Below are 15,229 nucleotides of genomic sequence, written 5' to 3'. Positions count from 1 at the left end.
TGAAAACACACAAAAAGTCCAGGATTTTTTCCCCCATCTAATCTGTAGTCCCCAAACGACTGCTCACAAAAATAAACTTGACAACATCTTGGAGCATCGCAAAGAACCCGGTCAAGGTTTGTCTTGGCCGGAAAAGAAAGCAGTTTTGCTATTCAAAAAGTTGGCCTCCCTCGCTCAGACCCCACAAGGGCAAAGCCAGCTAATCTTAGATGGCGATTCTAATTAATTCTGTAATCCAAGTTAGTCCTCCATCATGTTTTAAAATATGATCAAACAGTAGGGACCGGGAGAGAAAAAAAAAAAAAAAAAGAGGCCGTTTCAAACATACCTCAAAATAGAAAAACTGAGCATTTTTTAAGGGACTTTTCTGTGTCTAAGTTAGAGGTTGCAAAAATGTCGTCATGTAACAGCAACAAAACAGTCCAGTTAGTGTCAGATTTTCGTGGGTAAGTATTCCAGGTGTCATCATAGACAGCAGAGCAGCTAACTACGGCTCTAACACACACACACACACAGCCAGCGACCCACCCTGGCACACGCATGCGCACACACGAACATGCCCCACGAAACCTGCCCAGTCCCTGCCCGGGCTGCTTCTAAGGGGCATATTGTGAGCCCTGGCGAGAATTGTAATCTACACGGTTTGAAAATAGGGGCCTTTTAAATATGCTGCCGACAATTTGCGATGGTCATCGCGAAAATGCTGCTCCATTATCCTTCTCCATTCGGAATGAATGAGGCTACTTAATTTCAGGCCATACTTGATGAGGTCAGCACGGAACGGGGCGGGGGGGTGGGGGGGGCCTCACTAGTCATCGCTAATCTCTTTCAGCTGAGAGTGATGAATTAAAGATGAAGCCTGCTTTTGCAGGCCTAATTTAGAATGTATATCAAAAAAAAAAAAAAAAAACCTACAGCAAATAATACTCTCGCCGACAACAAAGGAAAACTTGCTCTCTCAGGCTCCCCGGGCTGTGTGGGTTTGCAAGACAATTTCTGGCCTCTCTGGCAATCCATCCAGCTGTGGTCGGGGGGAGCCGTATCAGGGAAATCGAGCCCTCTCTCGCACACGGCCATGTGGACAAAAAGTGGTATTAAAGGGAAGAAAGAAAAAGCAAAAACAAAAGACAGCAATCGGGGTTTGATCCCTTGTGTATTAAAATTCCACGGACACATTAAGCTTCTTCTTCTTTTTTTTTTTTTCCTTCTATTTTCCCCCCTCCCAGGACTGACAAAGATCCCAAATTAGCAATACCTATATGCGAGCAGCGACCACCCAGCTCCCGCGGGGGCAGTTCAAAGCAACACGCTAAATGAGGCGGCCCGTTGTTTTTAAAGCAGATATCCTAATGAGGCTTATTAGGTTGTGCCATGTCTCTGTTTTGAAAGCCAATAGAGATTGTCCAGGTAGATAATGCGATAGCTTTTATGAAGCCAAGAAAGAGATTGTAAAACCGCGTGTGCCTCCAAGCCACGGTGTTCTGATGAAAGTCAATGCTAAACCAACTTCCCCAGTTGTGAAAGGGGAGGGACTCCCTGGTGTAAATTCTACAGAGAAGAAGGAATTCGTCATAATTTCTCAAAGATAACCACTCCATCCCGGCCGGTGTGGCTCCATGGTTGAATGTCAACCTATGAACCAGGAGGTCACGGTTCGATTCCCCGTCAGGGCACAGGCCTGGGTTGCGGGCTCATCCCCTCTCCCTTCCTCTCTGAATTCAATAAAAATATATTAAACATAAAAAATAAAAAAGATAACCACTCCAAGTCCCTAAGGACAGCAGAAAAGGTGGCTTACCCCCAAGACGGGAGAAGTCACCTTGCAAAAATGATTTCCCTCCCAAGAGAAGCCTGACATGGTGACGTGCACACTCTCCGACGGGCAGCCACCACGGAGCCTGACTCTGTAGCCCAGTAGCCCTCATTAGAAAAAAAGCTGCTTCGAATTAGGTCCAATCTACACGCTGAATCAATCTTTCATCCCTTTGATTGCTTCTGAAAATATTTATATTTCTTAATAATGCACATTTTGTCTCGCAACTTCTGATTAAACCCAGACAGGGGTTCTCATCGCCGGCCGTGGATGTGGGAGGGTGATGTAGGGCGGGAAAAGGAAGATTAAAAAAAACAAAAACAAAAACAAAAAAACACCGATTTTTTTTCCCATTGGGGAGCCATTTGACCAGTGATGGCGAACCTATGACACGCGTGTCAGAGGTGACACGCGAACTCATTTTTTGGGTTGATTTTTCTTTGTTCAATGGCATTTAAATATATAAAATAAATATCAAAAATATAAGTCTTTGTTTTACTATGGTTACAAAGATCAAAAAATTTCTAGATGTGACACGGCACCAGAGTTAAGTTAGGATTTTTCAAAATGCTGACACGCCGAGCTCAAAAGGTTCACCATCACTGCATTAGACAGTCTAGATCTAGCAGTTGGGGCTGTGGAGTGTCCAAGGAGGGTGGTAATAAATACAGATCGAAACATCCGAGTGGCCTTGTGGAGATGAGGGAATATTCTTATTCTTGTGCGATTCTTCATTGCGGTTTTGACTCTCTGGTTAGCTTACTGGATTTTATGAAAAATGATGGTGGGAGAGATGTAGGAAGATTTCATATTACAACCAACAATAACACATACAAGGCAAAACTAGAGCAATAGCTATAATCTGGACATGACATAGTGTGGGGGGGGGGGTGTTTGGGGGAGTGGGGTGGGTTCTTGGTTTGGGGGCCAAGAGAAGGAGGGTCTAGTTTCTACTTTGTCACCAAAGAGCTGGGTGATTGACATTCCGTCAGTCACCTGACCTCTCCAGGCCTCAGATTTTTCCTCTTGCCTTTTTTTAAAAATATATTTTTACTGATTTCAGAGAAGAAGGGAGAGAAAGATAGAAACATCGATGAAGAGACAGAATCATGGATTGGCTGCCTCCTGCACACCCCACACTGGGGATCCAGCCATAACCCAGGCATGTGCCCTGACAGGGAATTGAACCCTGACCACCTGGTTCATAGGTCAACGTCCAACCACTGAGCCACACCGGCTGGGCTCCTCTTGCTTTTTACCTGGGAAATAAGAAAGGCAACCTTTTTTGATGAGTTTTCAAGGCTCTGGTTTCTCTTAAGAACTGCCACGGGCTGAAGTACTCCGTGGGCTCTGGAGGCAGAGGGGAAGCCAGCGGAGCCCCTATCCCGTGTCCCCCGGCCAGTCTCTGAGACAGAAACCACCCCTTCTCCACGTGCCCCCACATCCTCAGGGGTGGTGTGGCCTCTCTGGGCCACTGCTTCCTCTTAGACCAGTGGTTCTCAACCTCGGCTGCACATTAGAATCGCCTGGGAATCTTTTTAAAGTCCTGATTTCTGGGCCTCATCCTCTGGAAATTCTGTTTCTTTGTTACTCATGTTGTGGCCCCACCCCATAACAAAGAAACAGAATTTCCGGAGGATGAGGCCCAGGAATCAGGATTTTAAAAAGATTCCCAGGCGATTCTAATGTGCGGCCAAGGTGGAGAACCACTGTCTTAGAAGGAAGCACCCCGAAGCAACAGTTGCCTTTGGCACACCACCCCATTTTACAGACCAGGCAAATAAAGGCCAGAGAGGCCGAGGCCAGACTTGGGAGCCAGTAAAACTACAGTTTAAACCCAGGCCTCCCAAACCAAGCTCTATTGTGCTGTGACACACTGGCCCAGATTTTTAAAGAAAGGAACCTGGGAGACCTAGGCCCAGATTTTTAAATTCCAAAAATAAGTGGGATTTCTTGTGACCACTCAGTGCAATTGGAAACAGGGCATAGGCTGGGCAGTGGCTCCGAATTCAGACTCCCTGCATTTGAATAACGTGTCCCCAACTTGGCGGCAATGTCACCTTCAGGCAAGTCCCTAAACTCCATGAGTATTGTTGTTGTTTTTATCTTAAATAATGGAAGTAATAACAGTATCTACCTTGGAGAGTTGTATAGAGATTAAATAAAGTAACATATGTTTACCATTGTTCTGATATATAGTAAATGTTAGTTGCTGTTAGTATCACCGTCATCTCCTTCATTTACATAATCACTTAGAGTAGGAAGACCCTGAGCTCAGCCAGTGTGGCTCAGTGGTTGAGCATCGATCTATGAACCAGGAGGTCACGGTTCAATTTCTGGTCAGGGCACATGCCCAGGTTGTGGGCTTGATCCCCAGTGTGGGGCATGCAGGAAGCAGCCAATCAATGATTCTCTCTCATCATTGATGTTTTTCTCTCTCCCTCTCCCTTCCTCTCTGACATCAATTAAAAAAATTTTTAAAGAAAGGAACCTGGGAGACCTAGGTACAAATTCTGACTGTGTTCCTGTTACCTCCATGGCCTCGGATAATTCTCTGAGCCTCAGTTTACTCATCAGCAAAATGGGCATTCAGAATATCTGCATGTACAGGAATTCAGTAAAAATCACATGCATCAGGCATGGGCGATAGCTTTTTAAACCCTATAAAAATACAGGGTTGGTTCCCTAACCGGTTTGGCTCAGTAGATAGAGTGTTGGCCTGCGGACTGAAAGGTCCCAGGTTCGATTCCGGTCAAGGGCATGTACCTTGGTTGTGGGCACATCCCCAGTGGGAGGTGTGCAGGAGGCAGTTGATCGATGTTTCTCTCCCATCAATGTTTCTATCTATCCCTCTCCCTTCCTCTCTGTAAAAAATCAATAAAATATATTTTTTAAAAAAAATACAGGGTTGGTGGTTTATTAAAAGTTATTCTTCCTACACTGAAAGGTCTATGAGTACTTAGAAGAGATGTTACCACTCATCTGTTTCTGAAACAAACCACCTTCGAAATGAGATATACCCAACACAGTTAAATCATAAAAGAAAACAAGCATTTTCTTGGTTTTTGTTGTCATTCCTTTCATCCTATTCTACTGTTCTCTACCTGAACTTGCCGTCCTCTCATAGTTGTATTTTACGAGAGAATTCGATGACAATTGGGTCAAGGGGCAGGGTTTAGAACGGGAAGATGCAGCCCCCTCTCCTCTCTGCCTTCCAGGAAAAGAGAGAAATATCTCAGAGGAAAGAAAACACATTTTATGAAACATTAAATGGTGGCTTCCAAGCTGCTAAAACGCTGTCAGACTTTGCTATTTACCAGCTGTCCCTGGTGCGAACTTAAAAACATATTCGTTATTGCCCAGCCGGCGTGGCTCAGTGGTTGAGTGTCGACCTAGGAACCAGGAGGTCACGGTTCGATTCCAATCAAGGGCACATGCCTGGGTTGTGGGCTCGATCCCCAGTAGGGGGCCTGCAGGAGGCAGCCGATCCATGATTCTCTCTCATCACTGATGTTTCTCTCTCTCTCCCTCGCCCTTCCTCTCTGAAATCAAGAAAAATATAATTTAAAAAAACATGTTCATTATCGAGATGTCATTTTGTTTAAGCTACAGAAGCATCGGGGTTGGGGAATTGTTTTCGGAGCGGGATTATTAAAGAGTTTGGGGCCCCAAGGTGTGTGTCTATTTTAAAAAGAAATTTTCTGATTGCAGATAACTCCTCAATTTGATTTAGCGTCGAACGATAGTGATGGGGTTGATAAGTGAGCATTCATCGGTAATTCATCTTGCGCCGGTAGAAATTTCACAGCAAAGCATGCTTTCCCAACAGTGACAAGCCCTATTAATCTTCCCGAGACACATTTCAATAGATGTCCCCATCTGTGGCCGACATCTAAACACTCTGGCATCACCGGTGACTCGGGGACACCTTTCAAGCTACACCCGCACGAACGTGATGCTAGATTGTCCTCCATTTTTTAACCTAATTCTCTCTCCTCCTTCCATTAGCCTCTCTTGCCTGGGTTTTCTGCTCCCGTGTCACGGCATTTCCAAGAGAGAGCTCTCAGAGCTTCGGGTTCGTGGAGATGCTCCGTCTCCCGCAAGGTTAACCACCAACAACTTCTGGACAAATTAAAATGGCCAGGATTGCAGGCCTGACCGTCGCCGGCCTGGGGGTGGTGTGTCCGTGGACAGCAAACCCCGCTTACATGAAGCCCGCGCGTGCATTGGGAGGGCTTAGGGAAGGGGGAGGCCGCCACGACCACCCCACTTCCTATGCACAATGCAATTTACTACCTTCACCTGGGATGTTAATTTCAGCGCAGGGAATGCTGGGAAGAAGAGAGGCATTTGGGAAGAGGGGATGGAGGGAAAAGAAACATTCTGTGTTGAAACATCCAAAGGCCACTGCATCTGGCTGGGCCCTCCCCTCCGATAGAGAAGGAAACTAGCAACCACTTTAGGGAGAGATGGTTGCACTCGGATGGCCTTGTGGTGCCCGCAGCAGCCCTCTCTGGCTGCCAGGTCAGTCCAGGTGAGGAACGTGGAGGGGGCGCTTGGTTGGACTATTTTCAACCTCCTCGTGGGTCTGGTCTTTCGAAGAAATAAAATTCACACCGCGTTTTTCTTGTGCACTTTCGGCATCTTACCAAAGACAAAACTCTTTGACACATGCTCGTTTTTGGAAAGATTAGGCACAGCTATATAATGATTAATATAATAAATTAATATAATATAATATATTACATGTATCATATATATCAAATATAATATAATATAATATATAATAATCAGATTTTTTAACTTAATTTGACTTTTCTGTCCCTGTGTGATGTGAAATATACGTGTATCCATTTATGTGACCGAGAAAGACATTTTCCAAACGTCTCCTCATACAAATTATTCTCCCCAATGATCACGGGAGTTGGACCTAGATCTCAGGAACCTGATTGTAGGCGGCAGGTTTAAATGTACCATATTAATAACTTGTTATCCAAGACAAATTAAGTCCTTATGTGTCAAAAGCACTCGGCACTGGATTATCTACAAGACAAGTATTTATTGAATAAACGTTGAGTCCAATTTCATTTTAATGTGACTGACTGTACGTTCCGGCCTCTTAGGCAGAGATAAAAACACTCAGACCTATGCCTGTGTTGCAACATTACACCTAACTTGTCTAGTTCTATTACTGTCTCCTAACTTAGTATATGGAAAGAAGGCATTTTTTTTCTCTTTTTTTTTTTTTCTTCTTTTGGTCGTGGTTGTTCTGAAGAGCAAGGGGGAGAGATAGAAAACCGGCTGGCATTCAGCCTAAAGAGAAATCATTGAAACAAATTAATCCTATGCCGTTTAAATTGACATGGTAATCCATCATCAGAGAAGGCAAACTCTGAAAGCAATCTAGTCCTCGCCCTGCTCTTCCCCTGGCCCTGGAGGCACGGAGACAGATAGGAGAGGAAGGAGGGGGGTCATCATAAAAGTTGGGGATCCCTTGGCAAAGAATCCGAGTGGTTGGCTCAGCTCTGGGGGTGCCCAGCCCCTGCAAACCTCCTTGGGAGAGGAGAGGTGGACTTGCAACAGTTGCTTCCCCAAGTTTCTCTCCAAGAGGCCGGTTCCCTGCTAGCCTGCCTCCTCCTCCTGGCTCCAGGCTGCTCGGTGCAGTCGAACCAGGGCCTTTGAAAAGTACATCAACTGGGAAATTCACCGGAAACTTACACAGACATTTTCCCACGGTGCCAAGGGGCTGGTGATGTGGGGTGCAGGATTGGGGCTGGATTTTAGTTTTGTTGTTTTGGTGGGTTTTGGTGGGGGAAGCGGGGACCAGATCTTTTTTGGCTTTTCTTCTCCTGTAATCATCTTGTTGGAGGCTCCATGCAAAAGCACGTTGCTGTCATTTTGAAAGTAAAGATTAGGTCACATCACTAAAAACTGAGGCGCTCCATCCTGCCCCGTCACTTGCCCGGGTCTTTTATTTCAATCGCTTCTTTTTCAACCCTTCCTTCGCTTCTAAAAGCCTGCAAGTTGTTCAAACTTGCTTAAGAGTCAAAAATTCTATTTAAAACTGAGGCCATCCGTCTTGGTAGATGGTTACGATGAAAAAACCCTTATGAAGCGCTCCCCTGTGCAAACAGTGTGTGTGTGTATTTTCAACAGACTGAATCCTCAGGGGGTTTTTTCCTCTTTAACTTATATATAGAATGTTGTTCTTGCTTTTCTTTTTTGGGGGGGGAGTGGAGAATCTCACCTCTTCATTACTGCGTGGACATACAAAATTTCACCACAGAAATGAGTATTACGTTTCCGTTTAATAAAGCATCAAAAAGCTATAAAGGCAGGACAATTTGAAAATAATTTTTAATCTCAGAAATGTCACCCTGTTAACAATAGACAGTGTATGGCGACAGAAACCCAGATACCTTAAGGCCAAAGTCAAGAAGGCAGAGAGCATGGAAATAAAACTGCCCGATTTCAGTTTATCTAGGATAGAGTTTCTTCCAGTTTATTAAGAAAACTTTATATGTTCTTGTAACTTTAGCGTAAACATCACACCTCTTTTCTATAATTAGAATTTTTATTCCCTGGTTTTTTAAAGAGGGCGAATAGTACCTGCATATCAGCGAATGATGCTTTTTTTTAAGTTTGTAAGCGAAAAAGGCAAATGGAAGCCATTTCCAGGCTAAATAGGAAGAGAGTTAAAAACTCTTACATCAGATATTCATCCACAGTCACCCAGTTGCAGTGTTAATAGTTGCTAGGAAAGAAGAAGAGGTTTGGGTGCTGATGGGTGTCTTTGGGTTAAACAGGACCTGGGATATTCAGATAGTAGCTCTTTAACAACGGGTCAGTTACACTCTCTGAATTTTGCCTTTGAATTTGTTTTCAATTCATGAACGGTAGAGACTTCGGCAGAATCGTGGGTCATTTTAAAATCCATTGAATTAACCAAAGTCGGATGAAAAATCAATGAATAAACAAGTGTAAGTCCTTACCACTCAGAGGATTCTATGGGGAAAAAAATATCTTTTTAAAGCACCCCCCCCCCCCATGTAGATTTCACAATGCTAGCTAGCTTTTCTCTCATTGCTTGGTAACATGGCAACAAAAGTATATGCCAGGTGAAAATGTGCAACATAACATGGGGAGCCGATAAGTAAGCTATTACTATACATTCTGCAAAGAAATCAGGTGCCCTGATTTCTTTTCACTTCCCCACCCCACCTGACATGGGAGGTGATGTCGAGAAATAGCTAATGTCAGGAGCCAGTATTCCCTGCCTTCTTTCTACGTTTTCACTTTTGCTTTCAACTATTTTAAGTGATATCATCTCAATCAATTTCCCTCAGTCAAGCACATTGTAATCTCTCCAACGATGACCATTAATATATTCAAAATCGCCAGGGACAAAGAGAAAAAAAATGCCTTTCTCTATCCTGGATTCAAAGTAAAAATTAAAAAAAAAAACACGAGTGTCAGTGTTATTTAAACGTTACACTTTGTAAACTCTCAAACAGATATTTTCTTTGGTCAAGAAACTGAATATGATATTCAACACCCTCTTCATTTTTCCCCCAAGTCCTTTATTTTCACTGTGTACCTTCAACATTTCAAGCAATTAGCCTTTTAAAAGGAGAGATGCAGTTGGTAATTAAATAATTAGTTCTGTTTCCTAAATGCCTGCAGAATGTTTTTCTGCTCTGTCAGTGTGTCTGTCTTTGTCCATCGACTTACTTCTCTAATCATACCCTTTATATTGAAACTGAGGCAGTGGGAGTCTTCTGAAAACCAATACTATTTCAATTCTTTTTCTCCTGAAATTCACCTAGAGTCTGTGGTTCCTGGGAGTTAAATCAGGTAACTTCCTCTGTTGCGCTGGTTATGTTTTATTTAAGTACCTGGATACAGCTAATCGGCAATATTAATTTATCTGGATATTTGCCTCGCGAGCACCTTCACATTTAAAGGACTGGCACCGATACCATTTGATCCAGGCTTTTTCTCACAGACCGAAAATGAACTGTCACTTTAAAGATTTCATCACCAGGCTCTTGAGAAAGAGAAAGCATATAGGATGAGACCATCTTTCCTCGCGCTGTCCACTTCCAAATAAGAACTGATGACCACCTGGCTGTGGACGTGTTTAGAACTTTCTCAGCAGGGGCTGCCCCGCAATATAATATGAAAAGCCTGGCCAGCCCACATCAGACTTGGCTAAATGGCCAGCAAGCCCTTGACGCCAGAGCCTCCTCTCTTTATATCCTTCAATTCCCTGAAAAGTCAAATAAACAGAGTAGCATTTTGTGGAATTTGAAAATAAATGCGCTAGGCTCACCGTGTGTCTAAATGCCCTGGCAGAGCCACCAGCCTGGAAACGGACATGCCCCTGCCACCTGGCTTTCTGGGGCTGTGCCCGGCACAGTGGCTTGGCCACCCCTACGTGGCTTCAGCCTGTGAGTCCCAGAGCTCATGCAAAAACTCCTCTCCGCTCTGCCTCCTGCCTGACCTCCCCACGGACACATGAGTGACAGCCCCTCCCTGGAGCTTGAGTGTCTGAACCTTGAACCCAGCGCGGACCCTCTCACACCCAGGCACGCACACCTTCACGCTGCTATTCCAACGCCACCAGGTTGGAAGTCAAGCAGCATGTACCCCCCTGCTTTCATCCGGACTTGTATGGCTATCAGGGGGCCACCGACAAGACTCTCAATGAGCTTAAATGAAAGAAGGTAGCCTAGATACTGGGTGCGGGGCCTTTGGGAACCCCCTCCCACTATAATCTATCATGTGCATGTTAGCAATGTAGTTAAAGTGAACCGGGTGCTCGGATACATGGAAGAAAATACTTCCCTGCATCGTGTTTTCCTGTTTCCCCAAAGTCCATGTCCAGGAAGTGGCTGCCTTCATGGCCCAGACTGTTGTCTTTCTGAATAGAAACCTGCTTCACAGGAAGCGGGGGGGGGGGGGGGGGGGGGGGGGGGGGGGGGGGGGGGGGGGCCCAGACCAGAGAAGAGCAGAGAGCTCTAAACGCCTTCAGCAGAGTGCATCTCCCTGCCTGCCTGCCTTCCCCCCCTTTTTTTTCTTTTTTCTCTTTTCTTTTTTTGCTGCAGCCCCTTTGGTCTGTTAGGGCAGTTAGCCTTCGCTGGTCCAGCCGGAGAAGGGTTAATGGAGACCCGGCCCCTCCAGCCTCAGGGTCAGCCAGGCGGCTCCAGGCCGGAGCCTCCTTGCCAGGACTCAGATCACGGAGGGTGGACCCGGAGGCCCCAGTCGCCTCACACAGGAGCATGTTGCTCCAATCCATGGGGATTCACCCATGTTTTTAAGAAAATTCTCCTCTGGGAAACGATGCATTGGCTCTGCAGTCAGAGTTCCTGTTGCACGGAGGAGCCTACACTGAATTCTCCCAGCTGCCCACTGGGGGTGGGGGGAGGAGATGATTGATTGACTGATTGATAAGCAAGCTATCAGTTTCTCCAGGAAAAGCAGATATTTGGAAAAAGTTAGGGGAGGGGAGAGAAAGAAGATGCTCCCCTTTCCTCGCTTTGTACCCCTCCTCCCACCCAAAATCAGTGCTCTCTTGATTCTGCACAGCTGTCTCCAACCTCAAGGCTGGTCCACAGTAGCGAGGGAGACTCCGGCTTCCAGAATGGCAAAACCAGTTGCTGCTTGAGTTTGGGGAACAAACTCCCCCCCAAAGCCTGGCTAACCCTCTGGCTTTTCAGGCGCCCGCACCCAGCCTTGGGGCCCCAGCGTGATGCCATCGCTGGGGGGTGGCTCCATTCCCCTCAGGCTGGGTGCCCATCCTGGGGGCGTTGTTGGTGTGTGTCACCCTGTCCCTGCCTTCTTCCTCAGGCCTCCTTCCACCTGCCCAGGAGCCCCGAACCTGGAATCCACGGGCCCTGCGCTCCCCAGCCGGTCCGCCACCCCGCGGCCGCTCCGGACACCGGGTGGGTGGCAGGGAGAAGCAGCAATTCCGGCTGGGCGGCCGGATCCTCTTTAGAAACATCCAAGGAGCCAAGGGGTGTCAGGGAGAAAGTGCCAGGATGCGGCGGGTCCCGGCGGGGGGCGTTGTGGGGGGATCGCCCGCGTCCGGGCCCCAGCTCGACTCCAGGAGGCGGCCCCGGGGGCTGCGCGGTGGCGGGACCTGCCGGGTCCCCGCGCCCGGCCTGCGATCCATTCCCGCAGCCACCTGGCCGCTGCCTGTGGCTTCCGAGCCCGCGCCCCCGTGCAGCCCTCCGGCCGGTGCGGAGGCCCTGCCGCTGGCGTCGCCCGTCGAGGAGGGAAGGACACAGGCCCGCGCCCGGTGGCTCTCCCGCGGTGGTCGGGCCGCCCCCTTCGAGGCGGGCTCCCCCCTCTCCGCCTCGCCAAATCCCTGAAAGCCCGGGCCCCCTTCGTCACCCCGGGGGCTCCTAATCACCCGGTATCGATTTCCCTAACTCTTTTCATTCCGTGGAAGACACATCTTAAAACACTTGGAGTGTGCTCCGGGCTTTATCCACACTAATAAAATGATTTACCCTCCTGTCCGCGCGCTCCGCACAGAGGAAAATCGTTCGAGCCGCGGCGATTGGTGTGTGATCAGTAAATATTTAGTGCGGCGACATCCTCCGCTCGGCTCCCGATCGATGCGGGGCCCACCGGGAGGTGCGCACGGCCCGGGCGGGGCCGCGCCGGGCCCACCGAGGGGGCTCCTCCCGCCCTCGCCGCCGGCCGCTGATTTACGGCCTCCGCAGCCAGCCCGGGGGGCGAAAACGCGCCGGGAAAATGGGCTTTTCAACCTTTTTTACTTGTGACATTCAGCCGCCTCCCCAGGCGCCGGCTCTCGCCCCTGCTCCCCTCCAGCCTGGCCCGATCCAGGGCGCCCTGTGCGCCCCGTGCGCCCTCGGTGCAGCCGCGCGCTGCGCCCGCGCCCCGGGACCACCCATCACAGCCTGCGCCGGCTGGGGAGGCCCAGGCCCCGGCTCCGGGGTCGTCGCCTTCGGGCCAGAAGCACTCCGCCCCCCACACCTCTGAGGGCGGAGAGAGGGTGGGGAACCCCTCAGCCTCCTTCGCTGAACCCGGAGCCATCCTCCTGGATGCCTCGTTTCCTGCCCCCGTCCTTCCCCCACTTCTCCCTGGGCCTCGACACCCTTGGGCGGGATGGCTTCGGATGGAAACTTTACTTTCCACGCCGAGAAGCGTCCGTTTGCTTAGGAGCGAAAAAGCGCCTAGTGGGGAGATGTTGGAAGGGGGCCTCCTACCCTGATCTTGGTTTGGGGGGGGGGGGGGGCTGTGGCCGCGACAGGGCCAGCGTCTGTGCCCCTCGGGCCCTCCCTGCCTCCCCCCGGCGCACACTCTGTCCTTCTCACCGCAGGTCTGCCACCAAGCCAGGGCGCGACCCAAAGCGAGGCACAGCACGCACTCGTAGGCCACCCTCTACGGGACCCCCACCCCTGGGTGGGATCCAGAGTCCAGGGAGGAGGGTGGGAGCCATACTAACCGCCTGGGCGTCCCCCGCGCTGCCTCGGCCAGAGGCGCGGGCCTGCGGCTCCAGCTGTCAGCCACCTGTTAGCCGGCCTGCTCCCCTCTCACCTGCGGCGGGGCCTCGGCGATCCCCGGCCCAGGGGGGAAGGTGGGCGACCCTGCTGGGCCCACGCACCCCTCCCGGTCGCCGCGCCCTCTCCTTTGTCTCACACGCGATTTTCTAAACCGCCTTATCTGCAGACTATATCTTTATACTAATGCATACTTAATTGGCCCGTCTTGACTGTCCATATAAAACAATTTAATTAGGGCGCTTTCTTGCCTTGCAGAGCGAAGAAAGGACGCTGGCCGGTGCTCATTGTCGTTAGCACCAATACAGGCAGAAAATGTAGCACAAGTTTTTGGTTGAAAGAGCACCTCTGTGCCCATTGAAGGGCGCTGATCCGAAAAGACAGAGAGGACAAGGAAAATCGATTTGAAGCGACCCTCTCTGTCCCTTTCACACCATTCAGAAACCCCATTCCTTCCAAGACAAAGACCAGCGCTTGGGAATTCTCAGGGGAAAGGGGGACTCCAGTCCCACAAGCCTGGGGCACTTTTTAAAAATCCTGGACATTGCACTTAAAACGGCTCTCTCGGTGCGGTGCCCCCCAGTGCGGGGCTTGGCAGGCACCTCCTTCCGAAGCACCAGGCTGCGTGGCTCACCAGCCCCTACTCCTGCCTGGGCCTTTCCGGCCAGACCAGCCTTTTAGGGTTAATGCAGCCCTCACCTTTGACCCCCACGATCGCAGTGGCTGCCAGAGGGTGTGGAGCTATCACTCAGGCCGGACTTAAAACAAAGCCCCCAAAATCTTTCTGGACTGCCAACCCCAGGGAGACCAGGTCTGGTCCCCGGGCCTGAGCCACCTTCCCCGGGAAGCCACCTCCGCCCTCAACTTTATTCTGTTCTGTTTGCAAAAAACTGCCCTCGCCACCCGGAGACCAGGGGACTGTCAGCGAGTTGTCCTCCATCAGGGACCTGAATGCCAGTTTATCCGCCAGGCGCCTGGGCCGGGAAGGCAGTCATCCATCAGACCTGGCCGAGAAGGGGGAGTGGGAGGGGGAGAGGGGAGGGGAGGGGAGGGGAGAGGCTGGGCTGTGATCACCTTCACCTGCCCTGAGCCCAGCCCCCCTGTTCAACTATCCCTCGACCTTGTGCTGGGGTTAAAGGGGGCGGGGGCGACAAGGAGGGGGGCGCCCCCCCATGACACAAGTGGCCTCCTTCTCGGAGAGAATGAGTTCACCACTTCCCCAAGGAACCTCCCCATCCATCCATCCACTCGGCTAAACCGCAAGGCAAAACTTCTGTAGCCCCTATTTATGGTATTAATGAATAGTTAAAAAAAGATTTACACTTCTTATGATCAATATTCGGAGTTATTTCCCTCAAAGTATATAATTACAGTGTCTTCGGGGTTTTCATCATTGTTTTTGAGGTGGCAAACCCATTTGTAATTTTCATTAGCCAGTAAACATGTAATTAACATTCAGCACTGTGTTTAACTTAATTCCTGTTTAAGACAAGGACAAGAAGCAGCCGAAAAGCCTGCGTTCCATTTGTCAAGTCTGACATACATCTTACCATACAGTTTCCTAAAATAAAAGATCCCGTGTTTCCCATTATTCTTCTCTTAAAACAAAACACAAAAATCCATTAGTTAAAACTGTATTAAACTGCAAGCCGCCGCGTAAGTTACTCTCGATTTCTCTAGTCACTGTGCTCCCGCTTCCTTTATTCATTCTGGGGAGGGTGGGAGCCTGGAGGGGGTGAATCAAGCATTCATTATCTGGTGACAAGACATGGGGAACCCCTCCCCCCCCCCCCCAAGGAACAGGTTTCCTCTTTAGGAAAGTTCTAGAATGGGGACTGGGAATGGGGGGGTGGGGGCACGGGTCTGCAGGGGAGAGGGGAAGCTC

At 49.3% G+C, this 15,229-nt stretch overlaps 1 long non-coding RNA gene across 1 annotated transcript in view; it reads right to left on the bottom strand.

Annotated features, from left to right (window-relative positions):
- Positions 1–15,229, bottom strand: part of LOC138998464 (uncharacterized) — a 46,971-nt gene that overhangs the window by 29,792 nt on the left and 1,950 nt on the right. The gene's annotated exons all lie outside the window — the stretch shown is intronic.

This window comes from Myotis yumanensis, unplaced genomic scaffold (assembly GCF_028538775.1).
Source record: "Myotis yumanensis isolate MYYU_CA2020_CCGP unplaced genomic scaffold, mMyoYum1.0.hap1 SCAF_20, whole genome shotgun sequence".
Lineage (NCBI taxonomy): Eukaryota > Metazoa > Chordata > Mammalia > Chiroptera > Vespertilionidae > Myotis > Myotis yumanensis.
This window is presented reverse-complemented; position numbering and strand designations above follow the sequence as displayed.